The sequence below is a fragment of the Filicampus tigris genome, chromosome 8 (assembly GCF_054856515.1).
Source record: "Filicampus tigris isolate MCC_2025a chromosome 8, RoL_Ftig_1.0, whole genome shotgun sequence".
Classification (NCBI taxonomy): Eukaryota; Metazoa; Chordata; class Actinopteri; order Syngnathiformes; family Syngnathidae; genus Filicampus; species Filicampus tigris.
This window is the reverse complement of record NC_141224.1, coordinates 22,054,522-22,065,057: the sequence shown is the minus strand read 5'-3', so window position 1 is coordinate 22,065,057 and position 10,536 is coordinate 22,054,522.

Below are 10,536 nucleotides of genomic sequence, written 5' to 3'. Positions count from 1 at the left end.
TCCAATTTACTGATTGCACTAAACTGAGTGTTTTGGGATTTAGTGAGACACTTGGGTTTATGCTTCACGAATGACCTTTGTTGTTCTTGGTGGTTGGAAGGTAACTGCTGTGATCAAGCTCTTTTTTTTTGCATGGATGCTACTTTTTAAGTCGGCCGCTACATAACATCATTGTCCAATTAATTTTTGGGTAAAATTTTCAAATGTTGATATCAGCATACCTTTACACTCCTTCCACTACGGCATCATCCTACCTTTCTTCCCATGTCCTTGGCCAATCACAACACATATTAGAATCCAAAAACACTATCCACCTAAGTCACTTCTTTGATTTAGGCAGTTTTTGATGCTACAAACAAAATGGTAGAAAGCATGAGAAAGAGGTCTCGGCTGTCCACAAGTGGAGCCTGCCATTAGCTATTATCTTTGATGCATTTTCATCTGGTAAGAGTTAACCTTTCTGAAATTTTCCAGACACTAAATATAATTTCAGTCCATTAAATGCATTATGAACTATGTATTTAAACTTTAATCCACTTTTTTTGCCGACCAATAGCTAGCAAAGACTAGCAAACACAGAGGGATCATTTGAATCTGATTGAAATAATGTGGCAGAACCTTTAAAAAGATGTTCATGATCGAAAACGTTTCACTGTTGCTGAATTAAAACAATTGTGCAAGGAAGAGTGGGGTAAAATATCTTCCCAGAGATGTGAAAGACTGATTGTTGACTGGATTTCAGTTGTTGCTAGTGAGGACCAACCAGTTATTAGGTTTGGTGGGCAATTACTTTTTCACACAGGGCCAGATAACTTTGAAGTTTATTTTCTTTAATAATTAAAACCATAACCAGTTCGGAATGTACCCCGCCTACTGCCCATAGACAGCTGGGATAGGCTCCGGCACGCCCGCCCGCGACATTTGTGAGGATACGTGCTTTGGATAATGGATGGAATTAAAATCATTATTCAAACACTGCATTTTATGTTTGAGTTATTGGCGTCTAGTATTTACACTTGTTTGATGATATTAAACATTAAGCGGGGAAACTATACAACAACTAGAAAAAAAAAAACATTGAGAAGATGGAAAAATACATTTTCACGGCACTGTATACATGCTCGTACACACGCACACACATGCACGCACACCCACACACAAACACTTGAGAATACGTCACCAGCCGCCTGGTTGAATCCAAAGTTCAGATGTTCCATAGAGTGAACCTGGTGAATACTGGCTAGAATCCACTTATAAGAAAAGGAGGCAAAATATCTGTACCTGTGAGAGCAGCTGCTAACACCTAAAGGCCTTTAAAATTTGACCTCTTCCGGGAAGAAAACTGTCAAACAGGTGGCCTTTAAAGTTTAGTGAGGAGCACAACCTGTGGAGACCTGGAAGTAGTTAAACCTACTAATATCTAATCCTTGAGATCTATAGGGTCAGGATTTGTGTTTACGTGTGTGTAGGGGTGTATAGGGGTGTGTGTGTGTGGCAGGCAATAAAAAGTTATCTGTGGAGCAAACAAACCTATTAACAAGGCCTATACTGCTTACTGAAGGTCTTGAAATATGTCTCCAGTATTATATTACGTTCTTTTTCGTTTTCCTATGCAAGGTTGTCAAAAGGTACTGTCAAAACACATGCATAGCTTTGTATGTGCACTATAAATTATCTATAATAATTGCATGTACACTGATAAATGTTCCAAATGTTCTGAGCCATGTCCTTATCATGGTGGAGTAGTTTGTTTGACCAAATAATCTTAGGAGCTAAACTGTCTGAGTGATTATGACCCTTGCAGGGTCACCCATGGCAAACAAGTCAGAGAAAGTACGGTCCATTGACCTCCTATGAGGAATAAAACACATAGACCATGATTTCCCTCACCTGTAAGCGGGTCATTAAGCCCCCCCTCTGGAGCCTGGCGGTGGTGCTTGATGGAGAGTGCCTGGTGGTTGGGCCTGCACCCGTGGGGTCCGACTGGGCACCAGTAAGAAGAAGGAACCGGAGCCGCCACCGGTTCCTGCTCCGGCGGTACAAGTGCTGTGGCTGCAACCGGTTCCTGCGGCGCGAGTGCTGCGGCTGCCCTCCGACCGGGCTCCGGTGGTGCACGCTCTGCGGCCACCACCCGAACCTGCTACAGTGGCAAACGCCCCGCGGCCTCCATCACCTCCCATCTGGCCCCCGTGAAGGCCACCCAACTGGTACCGTCAGGATCCACTCGTCTGGCCCCCAGGACGGCCACCGGACTTGTCCTGATTGGCGGGTCATGGTGCCGCCTCCTGGCCTCCTTCCGCCCGATCAGTTTTCTTGTTCATGTTTAGTTAGGGACGTCTGGGATCCGTCCCTTAAGGTGGGGTTCTGTCATGGTCTGTCTTCGTTGATTTAGGTATTTGACTTTAGTTTCAGGCGGCACGGTGGTCGACGGGTTAGCACGTCCGCCTCACAGTTCAGAGGTTGTGGGTTCGATCCCGGCTCCGGCCTCCCTGTGTGGAGTTTGCATGTTCTCCCCGTGCCTGCGTGGGTTTTCACCGGGTACTCCCTTTTCCTCCCACATTACAAAAACATGCATGGTGAGTTGATTGGACACTCTAAATTGCCCCTAGGTGTGATTGCGAGTGCGAATGTCTGTCTCTATGTGCCCTGCGATTGGCTGGCAACCAATTCAGGGTGTCCCCTGCCTACTGCCCAAAGACAGCTGGGATAGGCTCCAGCACGCCCCGCGACCCTTGTGAGGATAAGCGGTACAGATAATGGATGGATGGATGGACTTTAGTTTCATGTTTTGCCTTGTGTTCCTTTGGGTGTCTGTCTCGTTAGCTTATTATGTCCACCTGTGCTTGTCATCCCAGTCCTTAGTGTTAGCCAATCAGCTCCCTCTAACCCTGTGTCTTGTCCAGGTGTCCCTCATTGTCTCGTCAATTTGTCTGTATTTAGTTCCCTGCTTTCTGTCAGTTGTCATCGGTTCGTTGTCATTTGTCATCCAAGTCAAGCCTAGTCCTAGTCCAAGAGTTTCTTTAGATTCTTGTTTTACTATTCCAGTATCGTGTATGCCTTTTTGTTCTCTTTAAATCAAAACCTTTAGGTTGTACTTCATTTTGGCCTCCTGCCTTCCAGTGTTTGCCTCCTCCCACATCGAATCCTGACACACGGAGCTGTTCACAGCCGAGTGTGAAGCGGGTTCATATGAGAATTAGCACCTCCAAATCTGAGACCATGTTAGTCAGTCAGAAAAGGGTGGAGTGGTCAGGGAAAAGAACCTGTCCCAAGTGGAGGAGTTCAAGTTTCTTTGGTCTGTCGGGGTGAAGAAGGAGCCAAGCCAAAAGGCAAAGCTCTCAGTTTACTGGTCAATACCCTCACTTATGGTCACAAGTTAATGTGGCTTGGGCATCTGATTAAGATGCCTCCCTCTCTGGTGATGTTTGACAGGCATGTTTACTGGGAGAAAGCCCCGGGGATGATTTAGGACTAGCTGGAGAGACTTTTTCTCCCAGCTGGTCTCAGAATCCCACCGGAAGAGCGAGATGAAGTGGCTGTAAAACGTCAGGGATTACCTACTTAAGATGGTGGCCCTTAAACCTGACCAGCGGAAAAAAAATGATGGACGGAAGCCTGTAAAAACTTACCCACAGCACTGTCTTGTAAAAAAATAAAATAAAAATGCTGCCAAGTTCTCTGTTTTGTCTCCCTAGTGATCATTCTTGAGATGTTTCTATAACTTCATTTAGGTCCCCCTGTGGTAAATTCAAGTTCCTACAGGGCGCTGTTCAGCGAAAGTTTCATTAATCAGATCTTTAAAATTTATGAACCAAACTGGTGGCATTCCACAGTACAAGGCACATGACAGCATGTTTAGTATTTCCCAACACAGCTAAAGTATTCTAAAAGAGAAGAAAAATAATGCTCCTGTTAGATTAGATAGGTGACCAGGCCGTTATCTTGCTCGGACCTTTCTCTTGCTTTCACTTGGCTTTCCGTCTCTATGACACCAGATTAGTTGATTCCAGTTAAGTCCATGAGGTCACACATTGTTTGATGGGCAAGGCAGAGCATCCCCAGCCCCCCCGTGGGCAGGCTACCAAGGCAGGATAAGTGCAGGGACCACGTTCGATAGATTAGATTTTCCGTAATCTCTCAAAGAAGTCTCCACAGCTGAGTCTCGATCTTTCTGGCATCCATTAAATAGTTCAACTGAGAATATGAAGTCTTATGGTATTTACTATTAGCAGAGCGAGCATTAAAGAAAAAAAGAACCAGGGATTTTTTTTACCTGACCAACATGCATGGATTGCGGTGGTAACATTATGCTGTTGGGATGATTATCCAGGTTATTCAAGTTTCATCAACCCTTTGACAAAAATGGAACAAAAAATATCATAAATGAAGAAGGATCCACCATTGTGGCCCCTTTTTATATCTTTTGCGAAGTTAAACTTGTACTGTATATACATCATTTGATTATTCTACTGGGTCATGAACCAAAGATATTAGGGTACAATATGCTTACGACTCGGTGTTCGACTGGTTAGCACGTCCACCTCACAGTTCAGAGGTCGTGGGTTCGATCCCTGCTCCGGCCTCCCTGTTTGGAGTTTGCATGTTCTCCCCATGCCTGCGTGGGTTTTCTCCGGATTGCCCTGTGATTGACTGGCAACCAATTCAGGGTGTCCCCTGCCTACTGCCCGAAGACAGCTGGGATAGAATCCAGCACGCCCCGCGACCCTTGTGAGGATAAGCGGTATCGATAATGGATGGATGGATGCTTACAACTCTTAGTATTTGTGCCATTCCTATTTTCCAGTAAACACCCTCTCACATCAGAGATGTTCACATTCAAAGGTCTGACGCTAGTGTGTTTGCCTAAGTATACTAATTGGCTAGAGTTCTGCTTAAATAATTCCCATCTATGTGACACTATCTGTTACCGCCCATCCCGGCAATGACAATGCTTATCGGACTGAAACTGATAAGCAATTGACTACCCTAATTACTGTCATCTTGGACTCAGACCACCAGATACAAATTGTGACTGTAGCTTTGAAACGGTTTTCATGCAGAATCAAATGTTTCAACTATAGGTATAGATGACCCACTGTGCACTTTTAAATACATGCAGCTGTCTAACATCTGACAATAATTCTAGATTTGACGGGAAAGAAAAACGTATATATAGCAAACTTGGCTCCAACCATTTTGAAGGGTCCAGTGAACTGAAGAAAGCAGGCTTGAAAACAATACCCATATCTTGCTATTACAGTAATCAGTAAATAGATGGGTGCCACTCTTCTCAAGGGTTCATCAAGACAAGAGCATCCCAGTGGAGTATCACTTTACGTCAATCCCTCTATGGTCTGTGAAACTTCCCTTTACCTCTGTTACCACAAGGTTTTTACAAGCCTTTGTGAGAAGCTTGAAAAGAAACTAAATGTACCGGCTGGAAACGGGACAATTTGTGGAAAATGTTTGCAGGCCATTACAGGTAATGTATTAACGGTGCAGTTAAATATTTTTGGAACCACCCACCTTAATAGGCCTCCTTGTTACGTAAATAAGGTCAATAAAAGGGCATTTGTAGTACCACTGGAGATGTGCTGTTTAGGAAAAAAAGCAAGGTGGTAAAAAAGATTGGTGATTGGGGTATTAGCTGAGATACCGCTTGTAGGATTTAAGGTATATATCATGATTTTAAGGCGCTTTGATACTTTTTGTAACATACAGTACGTATGTTACAAAAAGTATCAAAAAGTTGCAAAAAGTATGTTACGCATTCACACATTTTGAACATAAACTTTTATGGGACTACAGGATTTAATTACATCAATTTTATCATTTTATGGATTTCCTTTAGGTTCAATAAAGGACATATTCGTCCATCCGTACATGCAGCCATTCATCTGTCCATCCATCCATTTACCAACCTCGATGAGTGTTGTCTTTTTGCATAGCCAAAATATGGTCACTATTATCACTTCTGTTCTTCAACTCAAAATGAATGAACGTAATAGTGTAGATGACCTGGACAAGATAACAATTCAATATTTCGAAACAATTTATAAATGTATCCTTTGTTTTTGACTATGTTTTGTTTATTTTGAAAAATCTGGCAAAACTGCACATCAAATATACATAAAAGCACAAGAGTAGTTAGGACACTTGAGGTGAATGTTGTGTACTGATTGTATTCCCAGAGACTGACAAGCCACCATGGGAGGGTCTTTAGGGTTTTTTTTTCTCCATCAATGCAACACAAATTAATTTTAAATCTAGACATAGATTTTCAATTATTGTCATTCTCAATTGGATATCTCAATGTTGCTCTACTGATTTTATGTGTGTGTGTGTGGGTGTGTGTGGGGGGGGCTGCGTGTGTGTGTGCGTGTGTGGGGGGGGGGGGGTGTTTGTGTGTGTGTGTGTGCATGCTTGCATGCAATGTGTGCACACACACATTACCAAAGGCCCACACATGGCTCCGCCCCTGACCCCATCCAATCAGTGTGCGCTGTGTGCGGGAGCGGGAGATGTACCTCATCCTGTCAGTCTCCTTGAATTTAGTCGCCTGTTTTTTCAGTCAGTTTCTAAAAGGCTAAGTCAACCCAAACGTTTCTTTTTCCAAAAATATCTTCGATGCAGACCCACTACTTTAAACAAGGCATTTTGATTAATATTGTTTGTGGAATATGAGCTAAGTTAGCCATCTCAATCACAGCTCACCTGTTTTCTGAAGCTTAGCCATGATTGGTCGTTATCTGACCCCTGAGCAACTGTGATGTCATTTTCAGTAGACAGAAGTGACAAAATGTCCGCCCCCTGAGATGGCTAAAACCGGGTGGATTTTGCTGCTTAACTCATATTCCACAAACGCAATATTAATCAGAATGCCTTGTTTCAACTAGCGGGCCTGCATAGAATATATTCTTGACAAAACAATGTTTAGGTTGACTTCCCCTTTAAAACTCCTATGTCCTATGTTGCATGTCCTGTCATCCATCATAATGAGTCTGTTTCTTTTGTTTTTTGACTTGATTGTGTCGTCTTTTTATTTAACTCTCTTACCGAACCTATGTGTTGCCTTTTAAAGAATAAATAAATCTCATAATGACCCAGCATGAATCTGATCAAGCTTATGAATCCCCCAGCTTCGGCCCCACGGTAGCTGAAGGTACCTCTGTGTCATATCGAAGCCCTTCATGGCAATTCAGGATCAAAGTGCTGCTGTTATGGTTATGAAAACTTTTATCAGTAAAACTGTAACATCCTAATAGGTCAAACAGTTATAAATGATATTGGACCATTTCTGATACAAGTATTTTCAAGGTTTCACTTGTACAACGCTTTCTACCTTATACTCAAAGCACTTTAACACTGTTCCCTCATTTTACCTACTGGTGATGCAGCATCGGGAGCAACTGAGGTTTCAGCATCTTGCTCCAGGATACTTCGATATGGACACACGGGTTGAGGATCAAACCCACAACCTTCGGGTTGGGAGACAAACACTCTTTACCAACGAGCCATGCCGCCCCGTGTGATATAACCCTCAGTGCTGTGACAGCTATAGTACAAACTGAAATTTATAGAATGGAGAGATTCTCTCTATTTCTGTCTCTCTTTTTTGATTGCCTCCTGGGTACCTCCCTTTTGAAGGCATTGTCAAACAGCAGGAAAACTCATGGCAGACCTAGTACATGATGGAAGAACTTTGTCAGCTGGTCTGGGAACGGACTTATCTCCCCGATGTAGCTAGAGGAGGTGGCTAAAGGCAGGGAAGCCTGGGTTACTTTACTGAGACTACTGCCTGTGATTTGAAAAACAGGAAAATTGATGGTTCCATTCAGATTAAACTGTTACCTGACAGGTGTCCAAAAAAGGTATGTGTAACTCCGTGGCTTTTTGCATCAATTACTTAAATTCCCCCATGCCCCACTCTGTAGTGTAAGGACAGATACTTAGGCCCCATAATAATTTTCAAAAAGAAAAGTTCAACCAATTTTTGAAGGATGACAGTTTGTCAGAAGTTTATCATTGGAGTGATAATTGCCTTAATTTCCACCTATTTCTTGAAACAACTATGCACAATTCTGTTGTAATCCAAGTGTAATTAGCCTGAAATTTGAACCGTTGCTAACAAGCTGGAATCTAGTGACGATAATCATTGTAGATGGCTACTGTTTCTCATTTCTGCTACAGACAAAATAAACAAGAAAAGACTCAGGTAATGAAACACAGGTTGGGAAAGCTTCTGAAGTTCAGCAGGGCAATCACTATAGAGAACATTGGACTACACTCAAAGATCCCATGGGAAACTTACCATGATAACGCCAAATTCCAGGCGCAGTGACATGAGTCAAGCAGGAAGTAAGAGTGGGTGTCTGCTGAGTGACCAAAGATCCAAAGATGTTAACCACACTCCCCGTAGACCATGAAACAGCCACTGAAGTTGACAGTGAGACACAGCATGTGTAGGAAACACAAAAAAAGAACAGCGTTGCATTGTAACCACACAAATTAGCAATTTTTTTTTTTTTAAAGGCATATAGCAGGTACACTACCAGCAATTACACATTTCAGATAGATTTATCCATTCAAGTACTCCATTTTATTCACATTTTATTTTTAAGTATTTTACTTAGTCTGTGTGCTGCATTGGGGTGACCCATAGGTCTTCACAGCAGGTTTCTCCACACACACAGTGTGGCTTTCACTGGTGGCCACGCTAGAAAAGTTTAAATACCCTGGCTTTTCCACCACTTACCTCAAGTTTCCATTGGTATGTGTAATTAGCACATTTTCACTGACTGACCAGCAACAATACATTTACTGTGCTCAGGATTCGTTGGGATACTCAATCTTTATTCGTAGCATCCAATCCCTGCATTAGGTGACGATATAAATAAGTAGCTCTTTGCGTCCTTGGCCACACTGTAACAAGACCTGTGGCATGGATTTTCATTCCTTCGTTTAATTGACTGGGTTTCCGACGTTAAATGACTTCATGGAGCCTCACCTCTCCCATGCGGGAGGGTGACACAGACAAGGGGTCTGTGAGGATGGGACCACCAAAGTGAAGTGTAGAGAGTAATGAAATCCTTTTCCACCATTCTACTCCCCCTTTTAAACGCCTCTTGCATTGTCAAGAGTAAGCAACAAATATATCGTTACTTGGCGCTAACTTCAAATGACTCGTCCACAAATTTCTGAGGGACAAATCAAAACAAATCTGGGACATACTCTACACCACGATTTGAGCATCCCTGATTTATTCAGAAATATTTATTTATTTATTTATTTATTCAGCTCTTTTATTGTTTCGTTAATTTGAAGAGAGTGGACAACTCTAATGTGTACCCGTTTTAACTCAAGACAGAACAGCGGAAATCCATTAAATAAAGTATTCAAATTCTTCTGGTTAAATAATGGTGTGAGTTGAAAAAAATCTCAGAGACACTGCGTTGAGAGTGAAAGATTTTTCATGAGGGGAAACCTCATCCTAAAGAATGTGTGGATAAGCTTGCACCAAAAGACCAGTTAAGTATCAAACGTATAAGAATATGCAAAACATGGTCACTTTTTTGCTTATGAAATCAAGAGATGAAATGCTGCTGTAGTGGTTGTCCATTAATTCAAAACTGACTGTGGGTATTACTCCCCACTGTTTCTGAAAACTAAATGCTGAACTTAAGACAGAGGAACAAATGCGTATCAAACACATTTGATTCATGTGGTGTTAATTGATCCAAACTACATTTGTGGAGAGATCATCCATCCCTCCCTTTTCAATTGGCAATAATAAAACTAAAAAACAACAACAACATTAAAGTGACTGATTATTTTGTTATCTGATTTTAATGGAACACCAGACATAACAGAAACACCTGATTTGTCATATTTCAGTTTAAGCTAAGATCAAAAATACAAAATAGAAAAACGGGCCAGAGAGCAACTGTTTTTGTTAATTATTCAACAATTACAATAAAAAAAAAACAGTTAAGTTATGTAGAGGAACAAAATGTGTGACTCTAAAAGACATTGTAAAGACATAAATAATAAATAAATAATTTGACACACCACAGAGAAGGTTGTTGTTAACAAACCCTCCAAATTTAAATGATTTAAAAAAAATCACCAACAACTTCATATACGGTAAAATGAGGCTTCAAAACGTGAAAAATCAAGCCTTTGTCTCCACTCTCAAATGTGTGTTTGCTGAATGGACTGAAATTGTGTCCTGCTCACCTTCCATCCATCCATTATCTGTACCGCTTCTCCTCACAAGGGTCGCGGGGCGTGCTGGAGCCTATCCCAGCTGTCTTTGGGCAGTAGGCGGGGGACACCCTGAACTGGTTGCCAGCCAATCACAGGGCACACAGAGACAAACATCCGCACTCACAATCACACCTAGGGGCAATTTAGAGTATCCAATCAACTTACCATGCATGTTTTTGGAATGTGGGAGGAAACCGGAGTACCCGGTGAAAACCCACGCAGGCACGGGGAGAACATGCAAACTCCACACAGGGAGGCCGGAGCCGGGAT